Source organism: Sceloporus occidentalis, unplaced genomic scaffold (assembly GCF_023333645.1).
Source record: "Sceloporus occidentalis isolate IW3139 unplaced genomic scaffold, rSceOcc1.0.p SCAF_21, whole genome shotgun sequence".
Lineage (NCBI taxonomy): Eukaryota > Metazoa > Chordata > Lepidosauria > Squamata > Phrynosomatidae > Sceloporus > Sceloporus occidentalis.
In genome coordinates, this window is record NW_028317001.1 from 15,889,322 (window position 1) to 15,912,440 (window position 23,119).

General features: G+C 45.0%; 1 pseudogene; it reads left to right on the top strand.

The window, feature by feature from the left end:
• Positions 1-11,562: 11,562 nt before the first annotated feature.
• On the top strand, positions 11,563-13,806 carry LOC149301682 (uncharacterized; annotated as a pseudogene).
• The last annotated feature ends 9,313 nt before the right edge of the window (positions 13,807-23,119 follow it).

The window sequence follows — 23,119 nt, forward strand, 5'->3', positions numbered from 1 at the left end:
CAATTCTAGAAATGCACTAACTAACCTGGCTGCCATATTCTGTACCAACTGAAGTCTCTGAACTTGGCACAAGGGTAGCCCCATGTAGAGTGCGTTACAGAAGTCGAATCAAGAGGTGACCATCGCATGTACTACTGTTTCAAGGTCTCCCTGCTCCAGGAAGCGGCGCAGTTGGTGTATCAGACGAAGATTATAACAAGTGCTCATGCCCTTTGCATCCACCTGAGCCGTCAGATGAAATGATGAATCCAGGAGCACTCCCAAACTGCGGACAGAGTCTTTCAGGGCAAGTATGAACCCATCCAGAACTGGCTGATATAACTCCATTCCCGGATTAGGGTTCCCTATTACAAGTACCTTCGTTTTACCTGGATTCAATTTGACTATGTTGGGATAGCAGAGTGAATGGAGGGGGAGAGAGATATTTGTCAGGCTCCTAATTGCAGCCCCTCGTGCAACACAAAAGGCAGTACTTTGAAAAAGGAACAGCTTTTATTGAAGACGATACATGCAATAGAAGTGACTTTTTGGTCAGGAATGAAAGTATAAGCATATCACTTTTATAACCATATCAATTAACCCCAACCCATTAACCAATAAAGCTAATTAATTGGATAGCCTGTTCCCGCGCAGTGTTCTCCCATCCAGGATTCATGATTAACTCTATCTATCTATCTATCTATCTATCTATCTATCTATCTAATATGAAACCCCATCAATCCCAATCTAGTATGATACCATATGAAAATATAATAAGCATAAACCCATAACAACATAATACAATATAAAAATACCAATAACTCTCTATGTTCCCCCCTCCTTTTACAAAGACCAGTCTTTTAAAGTCAAGCCTCTGTTAGAAGGATGATTCCCACATATTCCAATCCTAAGAAAGAAGCATATTCTTTAGCCATGATCTCCCTACCTCTTTATAGTATCTTCTATTAAAGCACATATTAAAACATATTATTTTAACCCACAATAAACCCAATGTATCTTAACTCTAATTTAAACCTAAACCTATAACCCTTATGGCATGAATCCCAAATGAATAAATGAATAAATGCATGAATAAAGGAGTTCATGACATATTGCGACCTCAGGCTGGTGATCCTTGCCTGCAGCCATGAGATGGGACCATTGTGAATTTAGGCTAATGCTGCTTACTTGAAGGTTTAAGATGCGACCATTGGAACCTGAGGCTGATGCTTCTAGCCTAAAACATTGAGACTGGCCCATTGTGACTTCAGTCTAATGCTCTTTGGATGAAGGACTGAGACAGTACTATTGTGACTTCAGACTGGTGCTGTATACCTGAAGGATTGAGACTGGCCCATTGCGTGTCAGAAACAGTGTACAAGGGTTCTGTCATAAAGGGTAAAAATATTAGGGTTTGGTTATTAGAGTTAATGTAGGAGTTATAGTTGTAGTTCATAGTAGGTAGTGTAGAGTGATGGGTTATAGAAAGCATGTAGTGGGAAATGTTAAAAAGACAGATGGAGTGGCTTTTAGATGAAGGAGGGCATTTGGAAAGAGGGATGGGGTTGCAGCTGGAGATGGTTATCAAGGAGGAGTGAAGCTGGCTTGGGAACACCGCTCTTCAAGGTGAGGCTGTCTGGGAGAAGGGAAGGGAAGGGAAGTATAGACAACCTTGGCATCTATGCAACCTCTGCTTGTGTTGCTTAACTTGGGAATTGGGGTCTGGCTTAGGGAGGGGTTGAGTAGGTTAAGAAGGGAGCAAGTGCCTTTGGACTTCAGACTTTGCAAAAATATGTTAATGGATGTTTCTGACTGGATTCATCAGTAAAACTTCTTTTGTTTCAAATGAGTTTGATTTTTTGAGCACAGGACTGACTCTAGATCTCACATTGCAACTTCAGTCTGATGCCCCTTGCCTGAGAGATTGAGACTGGCCCATTGTGACCTCCGTCTGCTGCTCCTTTCCTGACGGATTGAGACAGGACTATTGTGATCTCACCCTGAGGTTCCTTGCCTAAAAGACTGAGATGGGACTATTATGACTTAAGGCTGGTACTCCTTACCCGGAGGATTGATACTGGTCCATTACAACCTCAGGCTGACACTCATTGCCTGAGAGATTGAGACTAGCGCACTGTGACTTCAGGCTGATGTTCCTTTCCTGAAAGACTGGGAATGGCTCATTGTGACCTCAGGCTGATTCTTATTGCCTGAGAGCTTGAGATGGGCTCATTGTGTCTTAAGACTGGTCCTCCTTACCTGAATGAATGAGACTGGCCCATTGCGATCTCAGACTGATGCTCCTTATCTGAAGGACTGACACTAACTCATTGTGACTTCGGGGTGATGTTCCTTCCCTGAAGGATTAAGATGGACTTATAGACTACAGGCAGGTGTTCCTTACCTGAAGGATTGAGCCTGGCCCATAGCAACCAAAGGGTTATGATCCTTGCCTGAAGGATTGAGTCTCCCTCAAGGCTGATGTTCCTTACCTGAAGCATTGAGACTGTCTCATTGTGATCTCAGCCTGAGGCACCTTTCCTGAAAGATTTTGACGGGACTATTATGAGTTCAGACAGATGTTCCTTGCCTGAAGGATTGAGACTGGCCCATTGTGATCCTTACAGGAAGCGTTGAGATTGTCACATTGTGATCGCAAAGCCATCCACTCCAAACCCCTTCTGCCATGCAGGAACTCTCAATCAAAGCATACCTGACAGATGACCATCTAGACTCTGGCCGGTTACAAACCGGCAGTTTAGCGCGTGACGAGCACGCACTAGGGTTACAAAAGGGCGGTGCTTCCGCACTGCCCTAACCCTAGTGCGTGCTCGTCACGCACTAAACGGTGGCGGCCCTTCCATATGGCCGCCGCCGTGAGGACGTCACGGCCGCGCCGCCTCTAGACGGAGCGGCGCGGACGGGACGTCCTGGCTCCACGCCAGGGCGCTTAGTGCGCCCTGAACACAGAGCAGGAAGGAGCTGCATTTCGGAGCTCCTTCCTGGTTTAGTCCGCTGGGCGCAGCCTTCAGACGGCTGCGCCCAGCGGACTGAAAGAGAAAGGGGCCAAGCAGCCCCTTTCTCTTCTCCCCGCCGCAGCGGGGTGTCCTTGGGGCTTGAAGCCCCAGGGACACCCCTTTTCTGGCTGCGGGGAAGCGGCGTTTTGCTGCTTCCCCGCAGCCTGAAAAGCGGCGGATCAGGGCCTCAGCGGGTGTAGCCGCTGAAGCCCCGATACTCCGGGGGAAGGGGCGGGTCCAGACCGCCCCAAATGGGCGGTCTATAACCTGCCAGAGTTTAAAGGCCTCCAAACAAGGAGACTCCATCATTCTCCATTGAGGGAGTGTGTTCCACTGTCAAACAGCCCTTTCCGTCAGGAAGTCCCTCCTAATGTTGAGCTGGAATCTCTTTTCCTGGAGCTTGCATCCATTGCTCCAGGTCCTGTTCTCTAGAGCAGCAGGAAACAAGCTAGCTGCCTTCTCAACATGACATTCCTTAAAATATTTAAACAGGGCTATTATATCACCTCTTAATCTTCTCTTCTCCAGGCTAAACATCCCTAGTTTCCTAAGTAGTTCCTCATAGGGCATGGTTTCCAAATCCTGCACCATTTTAGTCGCCTTCCTTTGGACATGCTCCAGTTTCTCAATGTCCTTTTTGAATTGTGGTGCCCAAAACTGGACACAATATTCCAGGTGAGGCCTGACCAGAGCAGAATAGAGTGGCACTATTACTTCCCTTGATCTATATACTATACTTCTATTGATGCAGCCTAACATCCCATTGGCCTTTTTAGCTGTCGCATCACACTGTTGACTCAGGTTCAACTTGTTGTCTACTTGGACTCCTAGATCCCTTTCACACGTAGTTTCATTCATGGTTTATCCCAGGTCTAGTTATTCAGACAAAGCAAGTCTTTTAGGAAAATTCGAGGGGAAAAACAAGATCATTTATCTTAGGTTCAGTTGCTTTTTTGGCACACACAACAACAACAACATACTCAGCTGCATGCAATTGCAGGGTTTGTCCACTTTCTGTGTATGTTGATTTTGGATTAATGCTCAACGTATCTGAAAATGATCCCACCTTTGTGGTTTTAAATCCCATTTCTGCACAGGATTTGGCCGGTTCCCTCCTGTGTGATAAACTCCTAGGAACTGGAAGGACAGCTATGAACTAAGTATACAAAATCTGCCCCGAAGTCATGTCCAGTGGTCACCATTTCCTTTGGATAAAAACAAGTGATGGAGAAAAGGTTTGGACCAGAGATCTTTGGGCCATCATCAGCATCTCCATCTTTAGACTTGACTGAAGTGTTCTAAACTTGTCTGGATAGTAAACCTATTAAAAATCTCATTTTGGGATCTCAGGAAGGAGATGGGGAGAGATTTGCATGTTTGTTTTTAAATTACTTGTCATAATTCAAAACTCTCTCCCACTCTGTCCTGTTTTTTTTTAATTTATTTTATTAAGAAAACATATAAAGAAGACATAATACAAAACATACAAGACAAAACAACAACAACAACAACAAAACACAGTACATAAATGATTATATGATAATCCACATTAGTTTCATACACTTCCAACATCACATGGTACCCCGCTTTTATAACGCCATTTATATCCCTCCAAATTGGTATTAAATCATCAGCTTCTATGAAAACATATGAATATCACAAATATATTTATGTTGTGCCAAAAAGTTAAAACAAGGAGAGTTAGGCAAATTAGACAAAGTTAAGCAGCAGAGGTTATAATACCTTAAGTCCACAGTATCTTTCTAAGTATTTCCAATCCTTAATTACAACATTTATGTCTTTATTCCTCAGTCTTTCTGTCAAAATATCCAATCTCTTAGCTTCCCACAACTTAATTAACCATTCCTCTTCAGTTGGTACCACACTGTTTTTCCAATATTGAGCGTAGAGAATCCTAGCCAGCGTTTCCATGTAGAGAATTAGAGGTGACAGTTTCTTAGCATAGACATCCTCCAATATACATGTCATGTTTAACAGAAAAATACGAGGATCTAAAGGAATATCTGTCTGGAGTATATTTGTCATTAAATTATGAATGTTAGTCCAAAATCCCTTGGCTTTGTCACATTTGCACCAAAGGTGGAAGAAAGTGCCATCCTGTTTCCCACATTTCCAACGTTTAATGTTAGCAGTATTATACATTTTGTTAATTTTGAGAGGGGTCATAGACTATCTATGTAACATTTTGGCATAGTTCTCCTTGTAATTTTGACACAAGGTAAATTTCCTTGTCTCTTTCCAAGGTGTTTCCCAGGGATCTTGTCGATGGCTTTCTGCAAATCCTGTGACCATTTTACCATGGAAAGTTTAACAGTTTCATCCTCCAAATCTCTCTCTTTCAAGATCTTATAATATTTTGAAAGATGTTTACTCTCTTTATCCACAAAAATTTTGTCCAAGCTGTTCTCTTCGTAAGAAATACCCATCAATTTTTGGTCAGACCTAAACCTTTCAGCTACCTGAAAATACAAATACCAATCAATATCCTCACCTTCAGAAACAAGTATTTTTCTTGGTTACAATGACATAATATTACTGGGTTTCCACTGAATCAAATCTTTATATATTATCCATCTATTCTTGAAGTCTTTAGTTCTTTTATGAAAGGCTTCTTGGGGCGATACCCATTGTGGAAGATTACTATAGAAAAGGTCTTTAACCTTCTTCCAGACATAAAGTAGAGCATTTCTAAGAAAATGATGTTTAAAGTCTTTATGTTCTTTGACCTTTTCATACCACAAATAGGCATAAATACCAAACCTCAAGTCACAGCATTTTAAAGATAACAGTCTATCATTGCTTAGATTAATCCAGTTCTCTAGCCAACACAGACAAGATGCATAATAATATAGCTTAAAGTTTGGTAAAGCACAACCCCCCCATCATATTTGTCTATCAAAATTTTCCATCTCACCCTAATAATAATAATAATAATAATAATAATAATAATAATAATAGGATTTATTTATGTACCGCCCAATCACTGGGAATCCGAGGGGTTTACAACAGAAGGGATAATAGACGGTTCCCTGCCCTCAGGATTACAATCTAAATTTGGCTCATTGACCTTCCCAAAGAAATTCAGAGAACTCTTTTTGCCAGATTGCAAAGTGTTTGTCTTTGGCTATAATTGGTATGTTCCCAAATAAGTACAGAAAACGGGGAAGTGTATGAAACTAACTGATTTTTAACGTTGCTATTCTGCCATAGAATGAGAGATGCAATTTGGACCATGCAGACATATCCTTTGTTACTTCATTCCATAGTCTTCCATAGTTGTTGTGGAACAAGTCAATGTTCTTGGTCGTTAAGCATATTCCCAGATATTTAGCTTCATCAACGACTCTATACCCAGATACATTACTTAACTCCAGTTGTTCTTCTTGGTTTAAATTCTTCGTAATAAACACAGTTTTGTTTTGATTCACTTTTAACTCCGATATTTCAGCAAATGCCTCCAGAGTATAATTGAGAGCCAAAATGCTATTTAGTGGATCATCTAAGAAGCAAATGAGATCGTCGGCAAATGCTCTAGCTTTATAAACATAATTCTTAATCTTCACTCCCTTAATGTCCACATTGCTTCTAATATTGTTTAATAACACTTTGAAGGCAACTATAAACAAAAGAGGTGATAAGAGGTCACACACACACAGACATATATGGAATGTTTCAGTACTATAGATCTTGCATACAACACCCATAGATACATCTATAGATACCCATAGATATCCGTCTGAATGTGTGCATGTGTACGCACACTTATTTAAACATATATATATATATATATATAGAGAGAGAGAGAGAGAGAGAGAGAGATGAAAGCACATGTACACATATATGTTGGATCATATCTATCTATCTATCTATCTATCTATCTATCTATCTCACATTTATATATATATACTCTTCTACTTGCGTACAATTTAAACATAATCAAATGGAGAAATATGCGCATGTATACACCCCCCACGTTCTGGTCAACATCAGCATGTATATATAATTATAATTGTGTATATGTTCACTTCCAGTCATAACAGCATAACTGCCCTGAGATTACTGTAATTGGAATTTTTATACTTTGTGATGTTTTTATGATATGTATTTCACACAGGATTGCCTCCTGAGGACACTCTGAGAGCCTGCCATTGGCTGGAATCCCTGTCCCTCCCACCATCCCTGGCCATTTTGTTTTCTGGCGGCCATTTTGTGCTGCTTGTGACTGTTGGGAATAACGTTCCAGAACCTTCTCTGAGGCCTCAGTTGAACAGAGGCTTCTCTTTCTCTCCTGAGGCTCCAGAGTCAGAAGGAGGCCAGACTCCTTTGGCCAAAAGGAAGGAAGTGTGTCTCTTTGTGTGTCTTTTGTGTCTCTTTTCTGAGAGGGTTTTCTTATTACACAGCTCTGCTCTTTCTGGGGAACATGGGTTTTATTGTATTGTATGGATATTTTTTGGGAGGGAGTGTTAGGAAGGGTTTGGGATATAATGAAAGATGTTGTTATTGTATTGAATGGATATTTGTATTATAAGCTGCTAAAAGGTGGCCATTCTTGTGTAGTAATTGCCTTGTGATTAACTCCCACAACAGCCTTGTAAGGTAGGCTTCATAGGCTCCTAGAGCTGGAAGGGAGCCCCAAGGGCCATCCATTCAGCCCCATTCTGCCCTCCAAGTCCTCCGAAGAGATGGCCATCCAGCCAGAGACTCAGAGACTCCTCCAATGCTCTTGGAGGCAGCGTCTCCCATAGATTTGCCAAGAGGTCATGGGGTCCACAGTCCCATGGGAACCGGTCCTTACCCCCCACTTTGGGAAAGGAGACCCCCTCAGCTCCTGGACTATTTACTACCAGGAGTTGCTATGGCTGGGACTCAGAGGAGTAGTTCCCTAGGCATCATGTTCTGCCCTCCATTGCCATTTGCCATGTGGTCTATTCCAACTCTATGCTTCTTTAATGCTCTTTAATGGATGCTCTGAGTGAAGGGGCCTGAGGGGAGGAGCAGGGGGTCTGCATAGTTTAGGTCCCCCCCCAGAAGGACTCCAGTCCTCCGCTCTGTCCTCCGAAGGGCAAGAGGGGGCAGGGAAAGGCTTGAGCCTGGGGTTTAGAGGGAGAGAAGAAGAGCCCCCAGTTCCCATTTCCAGGAGAGGAATGGCGGTTGTGGGGGCCAGGCCTAGTGGGGGAGTCAGGAAGGAGAGAGAGGAGGAGGGAAAGGGGGCCATGGGAGGAAGGACGAAGGGCCCCAAAGGATGCTTTGAGTATAGGATAGGATACAGGCTATGATTTAATCCTGCGTGTGGCTAGAACTGGACATTCCCAAGCCAAGATGGCCAGGCAACAGTGGGGAAAATAGGCACTCTCCACATGGGCAGAGACACTCTCAGAATTGTAGTTTCTCTGCATGCAGAAGGCTGCCATGGGAATTGGGTGCTCTCTTGCCATCAGCTCAATCCTCTGGTGCCCCTGATCTTGGGGGAAGGGCTGGATCCCATGGAAGGGGGGCAACCAGAGAAGAGAACGCTCCTTTCCTGCTCTGCTTGACTGGAGGCCTTCCTGGGGGATGGAGAGCAACTGCTTTGGCCACTGGGTAAATGAGAGGCCACCAGGCCAGAAAGCCTGACCCAACAGAATGTCTATGCGCCAGTGTTGCTCCAGGTGGAATAAGGCTACAACTGGCCATTCACTGACACAGGTCCTGCCATAGAGTTGTGGGAGCCATTCCGCATGGCCATTCAATGCTTGGTGAGAGTGTTGGGTGTGAGGTATTGGAGAAGCATCCAGCTGTGTTTATGTAGCCAGAAGCAAAATGAAGGCATTTTCCTCTGAGGGCCACTGGGGAGTTCAGGAGGTTTCAACAAATGATTCACTCATTTCACATCTAGCTATGGGGACATAACCAGGGCCCTCTCCAATTCCTCATCCCCTAATCCCCCACCACTCTAAGAAGGCATGGAGTATCTGTTGTGTAGGGGAGCTGTAGTGAATCTATGCCAGGTCTGGGGAGCTTTGTTTGGTGCAGAGGGAGGAAAAGGATGCCCACCTTCTGCATCAGCCCAAAGGAGGCATATGTCACCTGCGTATGTCACCAGGAGGATGCTGTTCTGTGCGTCTTTGAGTGCTGCAGGGTTTCTTGCCAAGTCAATCCTAACCCTGGTCCCTTTTCTCAGTAACTCCATCTCGGACTCTTGTACACGACTTTGGCCCTCTCTTGCTGGAAGTGACCCAAGAGCAGGACCACCAGGGCCCCCCGCAGACCTGATGGCCGACACAGAGGCCAACCGGAGGGAGTTGGGCTCCAACGGAAAGAGGCTGCCCAGGAACAAAAACTCTTTGGTGAGTCACTATCCTATTAGCTTCATCTGGGTCACTGCTGGGCCAATTTATGAAAGGAAGCAAATAAAATACTGTTGGAGTTTGGCAGAGACATTCCTGGTTAATCCTCTGTCACCCCACTTTTTCAGGGGCTTTTCAAATGTTCTGGTTTCTCTCTCCTCCTCCTACTTTCCCCCTTCTTCAGTCACTTCAAGTTCTGCATAAAGCGTGCAAAGGAGTTTCACCCCATCCACTCAAAAGTCGGGAGAGGAGAAGAAAGAAAGGGTCAGGGACTTTCCTTTGCTAGGAGTCTGAGGCAAAAGCAAACTGCTGTGCCCTTTCCCGCTTGTGGGATCTTCCTCATAAACAACTTTGACCATCTTCACCACTTTCTGGCATTGCTTGTCCACATGTGTCTTGTTTTTCCCAGGTGTAAAATGTTGGGAGATATGGGAGAATGTCTCTGAATATAAAGTGGGGTTGGCCCCATGGCCCTCAAACCCACAGTGCTCCCCAGAACTGCTTTTTAAAAATGACATTTATAATAATAATAATAATAATAAGACATTTGCCTGTGAAATTTGGCAACAAATGGCTAAATCCACTATAATCTTTGGTGGCTAAATGTACTGTATGTCTTGGGACAGTCAGTATCCTAATCCATCATCAATATCCCAGCCATGGCCTAAATTATATTGATTAATATATTGTATATTATATTGAAAGAATTCAAGACAAACTGGATTTCAAAGGCAGTAGCTTTTTTCTTGCTGACAGAATTTAAAGTTTATTTCCTGGACTAAATTCTGAGGTGATCAAATAATTTTTGGGATGCATCATGTGCTTCTCTCCCCCCCCCCCCTTTTACTAGTCATTCCCTGGATGAGGGCTATTTTCTGTTGCAGGTGACCTTTGCGGATGTGGCAGTATATTTCACTGAGGATGAATGGAAACTATTGACAAAGAAGCAGAGACTTATGTACAATTATGTGATGATGGAGAATTACGAGAATGTGGCCTCTGTGGGTAAGGAAGCTGAATTCATTGCTCTTACTATGAAGACTGCTGGCCCTTTCATACTACATTATCAAGGCACTATGATTCCACTTTAAAGAATCATAGCGCTGGAAATCATATAATCTTGGAGCTGGAAGAAACACACAAGGGCCATCCAGTCCAACCCCCTGCCTTTCAGGAAATCTAAATCAAAGCATCCCCAACAGTAGTCCATCCCTGTCTTAGAGATGTCTTAAGGCTGTTTAAAGGCTGCTCTCTGGCACTTGACCCTCACCAAAATTGGAGTCCAGGTCCCAATCCCCCTTGCTCTGCCTTTCCCAATGAGTTATTTGTATATTGATTATCTTGCCTTTCTCAACAAATGGGCCTCAAAGTGTCCTTTTTATGCATCACAAACTCTCTGTGGTTGTGTTTCTGTCTGTGATAGAGAGATGGAGGGAATGTGGAAAATATAAAGGGAGGGGAGAGATGCTGAAGGTGAAATGGTAAAGCAGTGCAGATGGGCAAGAGGGAAGGTTGGGGAGTGGAGGGAGAAGAAGAAGGGGATCAGGCCTCTGGGATCCAGGAGGGGAAGGCAGGAGCAAATCCAGGATCACTTAGCTCTGTGCGGATAGGAAGGGACCTCTGGGAAGGGCCAGGAGAGGGGCCTTGGGGATTGGGAGGCAGCCACCAACCTCACAGATTTTAAGAACTGGATTGAGTGAACTGGTGAGAACCAGCTCAAAACCTTGTTTTAAGACATATTTAGGGGTTCCATTTAGCAATTATGAGTAATATCTATGAAGGTAGGAAAGGGAGACACACAACTTGCTTCTTCTCTAATGTTTCTTTTCCTATCTGACCTTGCTTAGCTCCATGGTTGATTCCAAAGGCCCTTTGTTATCCAAAATACTGGAGTCTGGGAAGGACACCCACAAGTGCCATGCTTTTAAGGGAATTTGGTACTTAGCTGAAAAGAGAGATATAGTTTGGTTGGGGCAAGAGTGACCTCGGGATTCAGCCCAACTATACCAGTCCCAGAAGCACACAGTACTCCAAAGGGATTTGAAATAGGTTTTCTGTTTTATTTAGGGTGAATAGCAAAATACACACACACACACGTAAGCCTTCACACACATGCACAAGAACTAGATAACAGGTGAGAGTGGTGAAGAGATGTAAGACTTTCATAATGGTAATACGTTACCTAGACGGCTCTGGATTCCAATTGCTGAGGGTTCGAAATGGGAAGCGAAGTCCGGAGCTCCTGCGACAAATGGGGTTGGCGAGTGCATTGAGGTGCTTAGCCATGTAAACCCACAGACTGTCTGTCTGTAATTGGACTGATGTCAAAGAACAGCCATCCAGGACAGATATTTATACTGTAATTGTTGCTTGGGGGCAGAAACCGAGTGTTCAAAAAGGTTTAAATCGCTTTAGAATGTTTCCTTGGGGGAAGAATGGTCTAAAACCAAATTGAATGCAATGGGGACTTGGTGCAAATATCTCTGACAAAAAGGATTAGCACACTGGCTCTGGGTCCTTCTTGGCTCTGAATTCCAATCGCGTTGAAAAGTCAACATACAGCACAATCTGAGGGTGACGCTCCCAGATGCAGCTCAGCAATAACATAGTAGAGTATGGAAAGAAATATCCAGAAATAGATATTGGCGATGCACTGACCACTTTCCACACTTAAAAATAAGTCACAGACACAGTTGATTTCATCAAAATTCTTGGCGATTCTCTCTCTTGAGTTGCAAGCTCTCCTCTCCGACTTCCATCAACTTCACCTTTTCTTGTACACACAATTCCAAATCCAATCCACACCAATCCGCATGTGAGCTGGATACTGTATTGGTTGTGAGTCATCTCCTGGTGCCACACAGCATGAAGCATCCTCTGCAGTTAGCTTCCATCATGACTTGGGCTCTGACTCAGGACTCTATGGCAGTCTCACAGGATATGATGCCAGCTGTCAATCAAAGTATTTTTGCACATGTTAGATGGAATATTTTTTTCAACACTCCTTTGACTATCTGCTTCCATTGATTCCCTTAAGGCTGTCCCCATTCTTTGCTAGCTTCTATGAGTAAGGATACCACCATTCCATGGATTTAGGGGCAGAAGCAGCAGGGTCATGCTTGGGTTACTCACAGAAATTTTCTTAATTTAATCTCTAATAAGGAGAGGTTAATGAGGGCTAAATCATGGGGGAACACCCTCCTCTCTTAACTCTGATTTTCAGTCTCATCTGACATTGTCCTTCTTTACAGATGAACATTTGATTCATGAGAGAGTCCACACAGGACAGAAGCCATACAAATGCCAGCATTGTGAGAAATGTTTTTCTCAGAGGTCACACCTAGTGACACATCAGAGAGTCCACACAGGACAGAAGTCATACAAATGCCAGCATTGTGAGAAATGTTTTACTTCGAAGTCAGACCTAGTGAGACATCAGAGAGTCCACACAGGAGACAAGCCATACAAATGCCAGCATTGTGAAAAATGTTTTACTTGGAAGTCAAACCTAGTGACACATCAGAGAGTCCACACAGGAGACAAGCCATACAAATGCCAGCATTGTGAGAAATGTTTTACTTGGAAGTCAGACCTAGTGAGACATCAGAGAGTCCACACAGGAGACAAGCCATACAAATGCCAGCATTGTGAGAAATGTTTTACTTAGAAGTCAAACCTAGTGACACATCAGAGAGTCCACAGAGGAGAGAAGCCATACAAATGCCAGCATTGTGAGAAATGTTTTACTTGGAAGTCAGCCTTCGTTAGACATCAAAGAATCCACACAGAAGAGAAGCCACACAAATCCCAGCAGTGAACTGACAGGAAGTCAAGAAGGAATACAAAAAATATATGTTCTATCCAGTTGTGATAAGAAAAGACCCTTGTGATTTTGTGTGTTAGGTTTGTCTGTCGATGTGTCTGCTTTAAATTTATATTGTGTTAAGTTTAGTTTTTTATTGTTATTAGTATAGATCATTGCTTTTAATTATAAACTTGGCTGGGGATTATGGGTTGTGGTATAGGTTAGCTAGATAGAGGGGTGGGATTTGTTGCAGCCGGCTAGAATAGTAATGGGAATGACAGCATTTGGAATTTGTAGGATGTTGGCAGAAAATGTTGTGGGTTGGTATTAGCAGAAAGGGGGCTAGTTTCTGGGAAAGGCAAAGGGGGCCTTGTTACCTGTGGGGCGTAGACTGTGGGAATTGGAGGTGGGGGCTATGTTTGGAAGAGGGTGGAGGTTTAGGTTTTGGGGTTTTAATGTATTCTTTGGCTTGGGGAGGGCAGTTCTGACTTAAAATCTGAATTTCTGACTATGTGTTCTCAATAAAGTTCTTTGCTATTTCAGCACACTGGACTCTTTGATGCACATAAGTTCAGAATTTGCACAGAACTGACACTTTGTTCTCTCTTCAGTCCTCAGCTCCATTCCCAGCCACAAGAAGCAAACACACCCACACACCCCCACACACAACATCAGAGACAGACAGAGCTGTATGTACAAAGCAAAGCCTTCCTTTCCTGCCTTTCCCTCCTGAGTCAAGCTTCTTATCTTGGGCTCCATTCCGACCTCCTCCAACTCTCCTCAGATGGAGGGAGGGAGGAGAGGCTGCTGAACCCCTGGCACACTCTTTCCCTTCCTGCAAAGGCCACCAGAAGAATAAGCAGCACCAGCAGCAAAGCCTTGGCGATTCCTCCATATGCTATGGAGGGGGCTTTGGGGGCATGTGCACATGTGCAGCCTCAGCCCCTGAAGCCATTGCTTCTCTAATAGTCCTCTATTCTGAGGGTTGGAGGGAAGTGGGGGGAGCCTTCGTTCATTCGGAGGTATGTCTGGAAGGTCTTCTGGAGGATCCTTTGGGGGGGGGGGTTTACAAGAAGAAAGAAAACCCCTCTGCTCCCCCCCCCCCAACAAAGGCAGGGGCCCTGCCAGGCCTCATCTCCTTCCCTCCTTCCTTCCCTTCCCCTTCCTTGGGGATTCCTTGGTGCTCAGGCACATAGGGGGGCTTATTATGAGTAAAGGAGTTAGGGGGACCCTTGGGGAGAGGCATGGCCATGGGGGGAGGAGGCAGGGTGATCCAAAAACAGAAAGAGCTTTGAGGACTGCCCTCCCTCCTGGAAAGTGGGGCAGAGGACAAACCCTCCTTTCTGATTACTCATTTGGCTTGGCTAGGCCCTCCTTTTTGCTTTCCAGGAAGGGGGCACCCTTTTCATCTCTGGGAGGGGCTGAGATGGGGTTCAGAAGAAGGGAGGCCCCCAGTCAAAAGATTTTTGTGACAAATAAAAAACATCACACAGGAGAGGGTTCAAGAGCATTGGAAACAACATTTTTTTTGGGGGGGGGGAGGAGTTTCCCTGGGGTCCTAGGGGAAGGGGGCTCTGCCTGGGGGGGGGGGGGGAGAAGAGCCCAAATCTAGGCCAAAGCCAAGAGGAGGCAGACAGAGGGACCTCAAAGCCCCTTCTGGGGAAAGGGACATCCCCCTGGCAACCTGCAAAGTAGGCATAGAAGCCCACAGGATTGGTATTAAGCAGACACACACATTCCAAATATATACCTTTCCCTTCACAACAACCCTGCAGAGAAGGTCAACAGAGAGACCCTTAGTACCAGAAAGATTGTCTCCCCCCCACTTCTGGGAACATGCTGAAAGGGCCTTGGACCCCTTGATGGGATTTAGGTTAAAGGAGGAGAAGGAAGAAAGGAAAGAGGGAAACTGCCTAGGGAAGAGAAACATAAAGCAAGTGCTGAGGTGGAGGGGAAGCATCTGGGAACCGATCCAGTCACCTGCTCCCTGGAGTCCATTATGAGAACCTTCCACAGCTCACTGTGACGCTTTAAATGGCCATTACGTAGATAAAATCTCTCAGATAAGAGCCAACTCGGACGCTGACGTTTTTGCAGAAGCTATAGGTGAGGTGTCCAGTGACTATGAATAAGATCATACTGGATCAAATTGAATCTGTGAGTACCAAGGATGTTGACAAGCTCCTTGGAAGTGTGAAGAAGACAATTTGCCCTCTCAACCATTGCCCTTCATGGCTGGTCCTCCAAGGAGGACATCCACTTAGGACTCACCTGAGATATATTATAGATGCATCTCTTACGGAGGGCTATTTTCCATCTTGCTTAAAAGAAGCGGTGGAACGGCCGCTTCTGAAGAAGCCCTCTCTATATCTCTTGGACATGAACAATTACAGACCGGTCTCCCATCTTCCATTTCTAAGCAAGGTGATGAGAGGGCAGTTGCTCTTCAAGTCTAAGCGGTCTTGGATGAAACAGATTATCTGGACCCATTTCAATCTGGCTTCAGGATGGGATACGGAGTCGAGACTGCTATGGTCGCCTTAGTAGAAGATCTCTGCTTGAGTATTGACAGATGAAGTGTGACCCTGTTGATCCTTTTGGATCTCTCAGTGGCTTTCAATACCATCGATCATGGCATCCTTCTGGAAAGCCTGAGGGAATTGGGATTCGGGGGCACTGCATTGGGCAGATTCCAGATGGTGATGCTTGGGGAAAGTTGCTTCTCCTAAAGGGAGCTTAAATTTGGCATGCCGCAGAGTGCCATCCTGTCCCCAATGCTCTTTAACATCTACATGAAACCTCTGGGAGAGATCATCTGGGGTGCTATCAGTTGCCGGTGACACCTGGATATATCTCTCCATGCTGCAGACCTCAGCGTCAACAAAGGAAGGCATCTCCCCTCTGAATGAATGTCTTGAGAAAGTAATGGGCTGTATGAGGAAAAACAGATTAAAACTGAATCCAGATAAAACAGAATTACTTGTTGTAGGATATCCTAATCCAGCTATGGAGGTTTGTCAACCTGTCCTGGACAGGGTCACACTTCCCCTAAAGGACGGTATTTGCAGTTTGGGGGTTCTCCTGGAACCGTCGCTCCAGATGTCAACTCAGATAGATGCTATGGCCAAGACTGCCTGATATCACTTTCAGTTGATACACCAACTGCGTCCCTTCCTGGAACCTGAAGACCTAAAAACTATGATGCATGCGCTGGTAACCTCAAGTCTTGACTTCTGCAATGCGGTCTGCAAAGGGCTACCCTTCAATCAAGTCCGGAAACTTCATCTAATGCAAAATATGGCAGCCAAATTGGTCACTGGAAGATCTAGAGGTGACCATATTAAACCTATAATAAAGTCTCTTCACTAGTTGTCTGTTAATTTCCGGGAATAATACAAAATCTTGGTTATAACCTTTAAAGCCCTTCATGGCTTGGATCCAGCTTACTTATGAGTTCCCCTTCTCCCATACAATCCGCCCCACACATTGAGGGCATCTGGTAAAGTCTTACTATTAAAAAGTAGGCTGGCTGCATTTACCCAGAGGACCTCCTCTTCTGTCACTTCCAAGTTAAGAAATAGCCTCTGGAAGAGATCTGATATATCACCAGTCTTTAAGGCTTTAAAAAGGCAACCAAGACGTATCTCTTTCCAGATCAACATTCCAGCAATCTCCTATTAATTTAATTAATTGTTCAACAACTGATCTAACTGCCTCTGCCCTTGTGATGATCTCCTGTGGTCCAAGAAGCCAGACTGCGGCCCTCTTATGGCTCTTAGCTCAGCAGACTCTTAAATTCCTTAAATCACGCTGCCATCATCCATTGAATTATAAAAGGACTTCCCTTAACCTACACTGGGACCAGTTAAGGAACCTTATTTCTACTTCTTTGCTGATCTTCCCAAGTATCAACTGAGCCAAGACACGTGTAAAAGGAGAGTCGAGTAGTAGATACTCCAAGGAGGTTTTTATTATAAATAACAAAATATAACTAAAATATAAGTCATACAAGATATTAAGAATCTTGCAGGTACAATATTTGTAAATATATAATATTCAGTTCATACAAGCTATTAAAATAATAAACAGACCTAAGCGTCCAATTCTGAGCCTAACTTCCAAGATCCACTCTTTAACTCTCTCTCTCGATCTCCAACCGACACAATTCCCCCAACTGTCTCTTAGTCTCTCAGGCCTTATATCTCCTTCTCACGGAAGCTTCCAGAAGAACCTTCCTCTTGCTCTCTGATTGGTCAAGAGAGCCTTCCATAGCAGTGATGTCACTCTGCATTTGCATAAACCTCCCTTTACTGCCTGAAGGAGACCTCCATTGACTGGAGCCCTGTTATTACAACAACAACAACAACAACAACAACACCTCTTTTCCTTGGAAGAGATTCACAACTATCCCTTCTTTCCTGGATGGGAAGAATAGGAGGATTCCAGAGGTTCCCATTTCCACTAAGATTAGGAGCTCCCAAATTCCCATGGAAGAGGTTTCCTAAGGCATGTGCCAGGACAGAGTGGGAAACAAGGGGTTCATCATGGGTGAATTACCGTTTGTAGCTGAACCTGGGGCTCAGGGTCCCTAAGAAGAGGAGGTGCCCAGCCCCCCCCCATCCCCTGAGCCTCCAGGAGAGCAAGACTCAGGGAAGGGACAGTCTGCGATGGGCTCAGAGTCCATTGGGGCAAACCTTGATGGCCCTTTCCCAAAAGCTGACCAGTGATTGGTTTCAGGGGCTGGCATTTTCCTCTCAGAGGACAGTCAGGATCTCAAAGACCACTCCCCATTTTGGATTTTGTTTTTTGACTGTGCTGCCCTCAGTGGAGACTTGCTTACTCCTAAGGTGCCATGGAGGTGAGCATGGAACGTACAGGGAAGATGGCTTTGGTAATCTTTTCCACCATTGAGCTTACCTTGTGTTGTCTTCAAGCCTGTCAAAAGAGAGCAGGAAAGTAACCAGGAGGAGAAAGCAAAGTCCCACCTTTGCTCCCATAAGCTCCCCCTGAAGCTTTTCCCAGCATGCCCTAGTCTTCAGTCTCCCTCCCAGGCTCCAGTGTTTCCTAGAGAGATGGAAACGTTCAAGGGAGAGTCCTTGGGGGTCAAGCCAAGCTCTGCTCTGCTTCCCCAAGGCCTCCTTCTCCATCCACTGCTGGTCTTTGGAAGGGAGACCTAGACTGCTCTTGGGAAAGTTACTTTTAATAATAATAATAATAATAATAATAATAATATGTTTTATTTATAGACCGCTATTCCGCAATGATCATAGCGGTGTACAGTAAAAATCATAATCCAATACAAAATACAAGGTGACAAAGGAGGGAGAAGTCTCGTCCTTCAGGCAGTCCCTGATGTTGCTGGGTCTGCCTGATCGCTCCCTCTGAGGCCAAGATGACAGTTTAGGAGGGAGGGGCCTCTTCCTTCAGGCAGTCCCTGATGTTGCTGGGTCTGCCTGATGACTCCCTCTGAGGCCAAGATGACAGTTTAGGAGGGAGGGGCCTCTTCCTTCAGGCAGTCCCTGATGTTGCTGGGTCTGCCTGATCGCTCCCTTTGAGGCCAAGATGACAGTTTAGGAGGGAGGGGCCTCTTCCTTCAGGCAGTCCCTGATGTTGCTGGGTCTGCCTGATGACTCCCTCTGAGGCCAAGATGACAGTTGAGGAGGGAGGGCCTCTTCCTTCAGGCAGTCCCTGATGTTGCTGGGTCTGCCTGATCTCTCCCTCTGAGGCCAAGATGACAGTTTAGGACACTTTTGGAGGGACAAGGACTCCCAAAGCCTCCCAGCCTGGCTCTAACATTACGTATGTCAAATATCTGCAATGAACTGGGCCAGGTCTTACGCTAGGAGTGGGGATCCTGGGGCACTTGCTTTGTATGTCCATTAAGAAAAAGACTGAATCTCCATGACTGGTGCTATGTTTCATACTCTTGGGATGGGCAGCCAGGAAAACAGAATGCTTCAAAGAATTCAAAGGTTTATTGGATGGAGATAGAAGTGCAAGATGCCTTAAAATCATATGTTCTGAATCAAAGACAGCATCAAAGGGGGCTCTAATAGTTTTACAGGACAGAATCTGGATAGACACTTCCTTCAAACAAAAACTATTTCGCACTTCCACTTTCTCTCCTTTTTGGAAATGTTGATGCCTCAAGGGCTGGATCCTAAGCAAAATAGAGATGCGGTTTGAACTGCAATTCAGAGGTCAAGGTTTGTATGTGGTTTTTGATGCAATTTACTATTTTCAAGGTCCAATTGTATAAATGATTTAATTTTTTTAAAAAAAAAATTGTTATAATTTTAATGCCTTTGCATTGTTTTGAATTTGTACTGTATTAAATTTGCTGTTAGCCACCCTGAGTCCCTATATTGGGAGAAAGGATGGATGTATATAAATAAATAAACTGGAGATCCCTTGAAGATCCATGGGTTTTTGGTGTAAATAGCCCTCCACCAATAGAGACAGAGACTGAAGAAGTCTGTCCAAAATTGCTATGGGTCATTTTTGGCACCTGGGTTGTATCTCCATTGCCCAAACCTAGCACTTTGACAGCATGAAACTTCCAGGACTCTGTCCCACAGAATCCTGGGATTTCATCTTTCAGGTACTTAGAATTATATAGCAACTCATGAAGGACTGCACTGGGGCTCTCTACCAAGCATCCAGTTCTAAGCCCCCCATTCCCAGGTTTCTCTAGGGTGGATCCACAGCCCTTAACATGGCACCAAACCGGTACAATTGGATAATATGCATAGGACTTTGGCTGCCTACTTTCTGGTGTCCCTCCATCTCTCTTGTAGGGTTGTGAATTCAGGTCCTGAGGTTTGTGAGCTAAAGCCTAGGACCTAGGGCAAGGCCTCTAGCGATCTCATTCAGCCTAATGCATAAATTACAAACCACAGTCGCTCACAGTTTGTCATTCAAAATTACTCAATATACTTTCCTGTGTAGAAATGAAGAGAGAAATTTTTAAAGGTCTGTACCCAGATCAAGGGGAAATGAGAGAATTATTCTTTCTCACTTGCTTGGAGAGACAGGATAAAAAGCGTGAAGTCAAAGGCTTTCATGGCTGGCTTCCATAGCTTTTTGTGGGTTTTTTGGGCTATGTGGCCACGTTCTAGAAGAGTTTCTTCTGAAGTTTCGCCAGCATCTGTGTCTGGCATCTTCAGAGATTCCAGCCACAGATGCTGAGGAAATGTCAGGAAGAAACTCTTCTAGAACATGGCCACATAGCCCAAAAATCCACAAACAACTAAGGATAAAAAGCCTTTAATTTAGCCTCCTTCTTTCTAGCCAGATGGTGAATGCAGAGTATAGTAGTGAGCCCTTGTACCACCACAACTGAGAGAAAGCAAGAAACTAAACCAATCCATAGACCCCTGCAATTTTCCTAGTTGAAGAAACCAATGAACTAAGCCTCGCAAATTATAATAAGCTACTGCTCTCACATCTGATCTGGATGTTTGCACAGAGCCCTTTCCTCTTTCCTGGAATTGGGCTCCTTCCAAAATGGAGAAGAGGCAGCCTCATTTCCTGTCTAAAGATCATGCATGAAAACTGGAAGCTCAATGCCAGGCCCTGCTGTATCGTATCTTTACTGCCACGTGTAAAAAGGGCAAGGAAAAACACCTGTTACAGGAGAAGAAAGCAAATAAAACCTGATCCTTTCTGGTCCAGGTTTCGGTCCTGGGCAAAAGAAGGGAAACCAGGATTTGACTTGGGAGTGAGCGAATGTTGTGTGGCCTGCCCTGCCTAACCAGGGGCCTCCCTGGGGACCAAATCCATCACCCTTCTCTTCTCCCTCAGTCAGCATTCTTACAAAGGAACCAAATTTAGGGGTCTCCCAAAGGTATCTTGAGGCACCCACCTTTCCTTTCCTCGCAAGGAAACCCAGGAGCCCTTCTTCCTAAGCAGCCAATGACCAAAGCCACCAGCCTTCTAGAACCCTATTCAGGCTCCAAGCCAACCACTAAGAATGGTCCAAGTTCAGGGCTGCTTTAACTGTCTGACTGAATGCTAGGGAATTCTGGGAAGTGTAGTTTTGTGAGATATTTAGTCTTCTCTGTCAGACAACTCAGATGCCATAATAAACTAAAATTCCCAGGATTCCCGAACACTGAACTAGGGCGGTTAAAGTTGTTTCTTTCTGCAAACTGGATTATTTCTGCAATGTGTTTTTGACCTCTGTTACTATTTGAGCATCCACAAGGCTCTGTGGGTTTGAAGGGAAGATTCATCATCATCATCATTATCATCATCATAATTTCTGCAGTGTTTTTGAACCAGATCTGAGAGAGCCCTGCAGCCTGGATCTGCCCAAATCCCAAATATTGCCCTCTCAGCAAAGCCTGGAGATATTAACCTTTAAGGACCAGAGCTCCTCAAAGGCTGACTTTCCCAATCTCTCCTGAGAGACCCTCCTGGACCTAGAGCAGCCTCAAAGAAAGGGGTCCCATTGAATGGGGGGCCCATGTCTTTCTGAGTCTGTGGGTCCAGAAGAAGAGGACTGTTTTCCAGGACCCTCTTCCTAACCTCACAAGGCAGCTCTTAGCATTTGTCCAACACTGTTCTTGAACATGCAAAGATCAGGCAAGCAAGATCTGCTTTGCTGTTTGCAAAAAAAAGATGGAAAAACAATGGGCCCTTGGTATCCTTTGGGATTTGGTTTGGATAGCAAAATCCATGGGTGCTCAAGTCCCATTATATAAAATGGGTGACCTTGGGTAAGTCACACTCTCTCAGCCTCAGAGGAAGACCAATGGCCAACTGGAAGGCGGACAGCACACACACACACACATCTACATAATGGGAAATGGCATTCATTCTGGGCCATGAAACCCACTGCAGGGGAACCTTGGGGAGCAGACACTCTCTCAGCCTCAGAGGAACACAAAGGGCAAAATGGAAGGCAAACCTGAAGGCAAGGAAACCCTGGGAATAGGGTCACTAGACACGAGTTCAAGACACACAGCACACCCCCAGCCCCCAAGGCACACTCTCTCAGCCTCAAAGGATGGCAATGGCAAGCCCCCTTCGACTAAACCTACAAAGAGACTCCTGTGACAGTTTTACCTTAGGATGCTCAGGAAGGAATTGAAGGCACACAATTCTCCCCCAAAGTCTGGGAGGAAAAGGAGGAGGAAAGCTTAGTGGAAGGGCCTGAGGAAGAGGAGGAGGAGGAACAGGAGGAGGAGGAGGGCTTAGAGGAAGGACTGGAGGAGGAGGAAGGCTTAGAGGAAGAGGATGAGGAGGAAGGCTTAGAGGAAGGGCCTAAGGAGGAGGAGGAGGAAGGCTTAGAGGAAGGGCCTGAGGAGGAGGAGGAGGAGGAGGAGGAGGAGGAGGAGGAGGAGGAGGAGGAGGAAGAGGAAGGGCTTATAGGAAGGGCCTGAGGAAGAGGAGGAGGAAGGCTTAGAAGAAGGACCTGAGGAGGAGGAGGAAGAGGAAGGGCTTATAGGAAGGGCCTGAGGAATAGGAGGAGGAAGGCTTAGAAGAAGGACCTGAGGAGGAGGAGGAGAAAGAGGAAGGGCTTACAGGAAGGGCCTGAGGAAGAGGAGGAGGAAGGCTTAGAAGAAGGACCTGAGGAGGAGGAGGAGAAAGAGGAAGGGCTTACAGGAAGGGCCTGAGGAAGAGGAGGAGGAAGGCTTAGAAGAAGGACCTGAGGAGGAGGAAGAGAAAGGCTTAGAGGAAGAGCGTAAGGCGGAGGAGGAGGAGCAGAGAGACCTCTGGAGGATTCTGCAGAGGAAGAAGAAGGAGAAGAAGAAGGGGCTCCTGAGCATACGCAGAGGCCTCTGGGGGAGAAGCCACAGGGAGAAAAATCTCTGGTTGTAACTTGTTATTACTATTAGTAGTAGTAGCATTAGTATTATTAAATTTTATTTATTTATAAAGACATGGAAAGACGTATTTATAAAGAGTATCTCAGTGAGTCTCTATATTATAGCATCAGGAAAGATTTTGGGTGTTGTTAAGGCTTG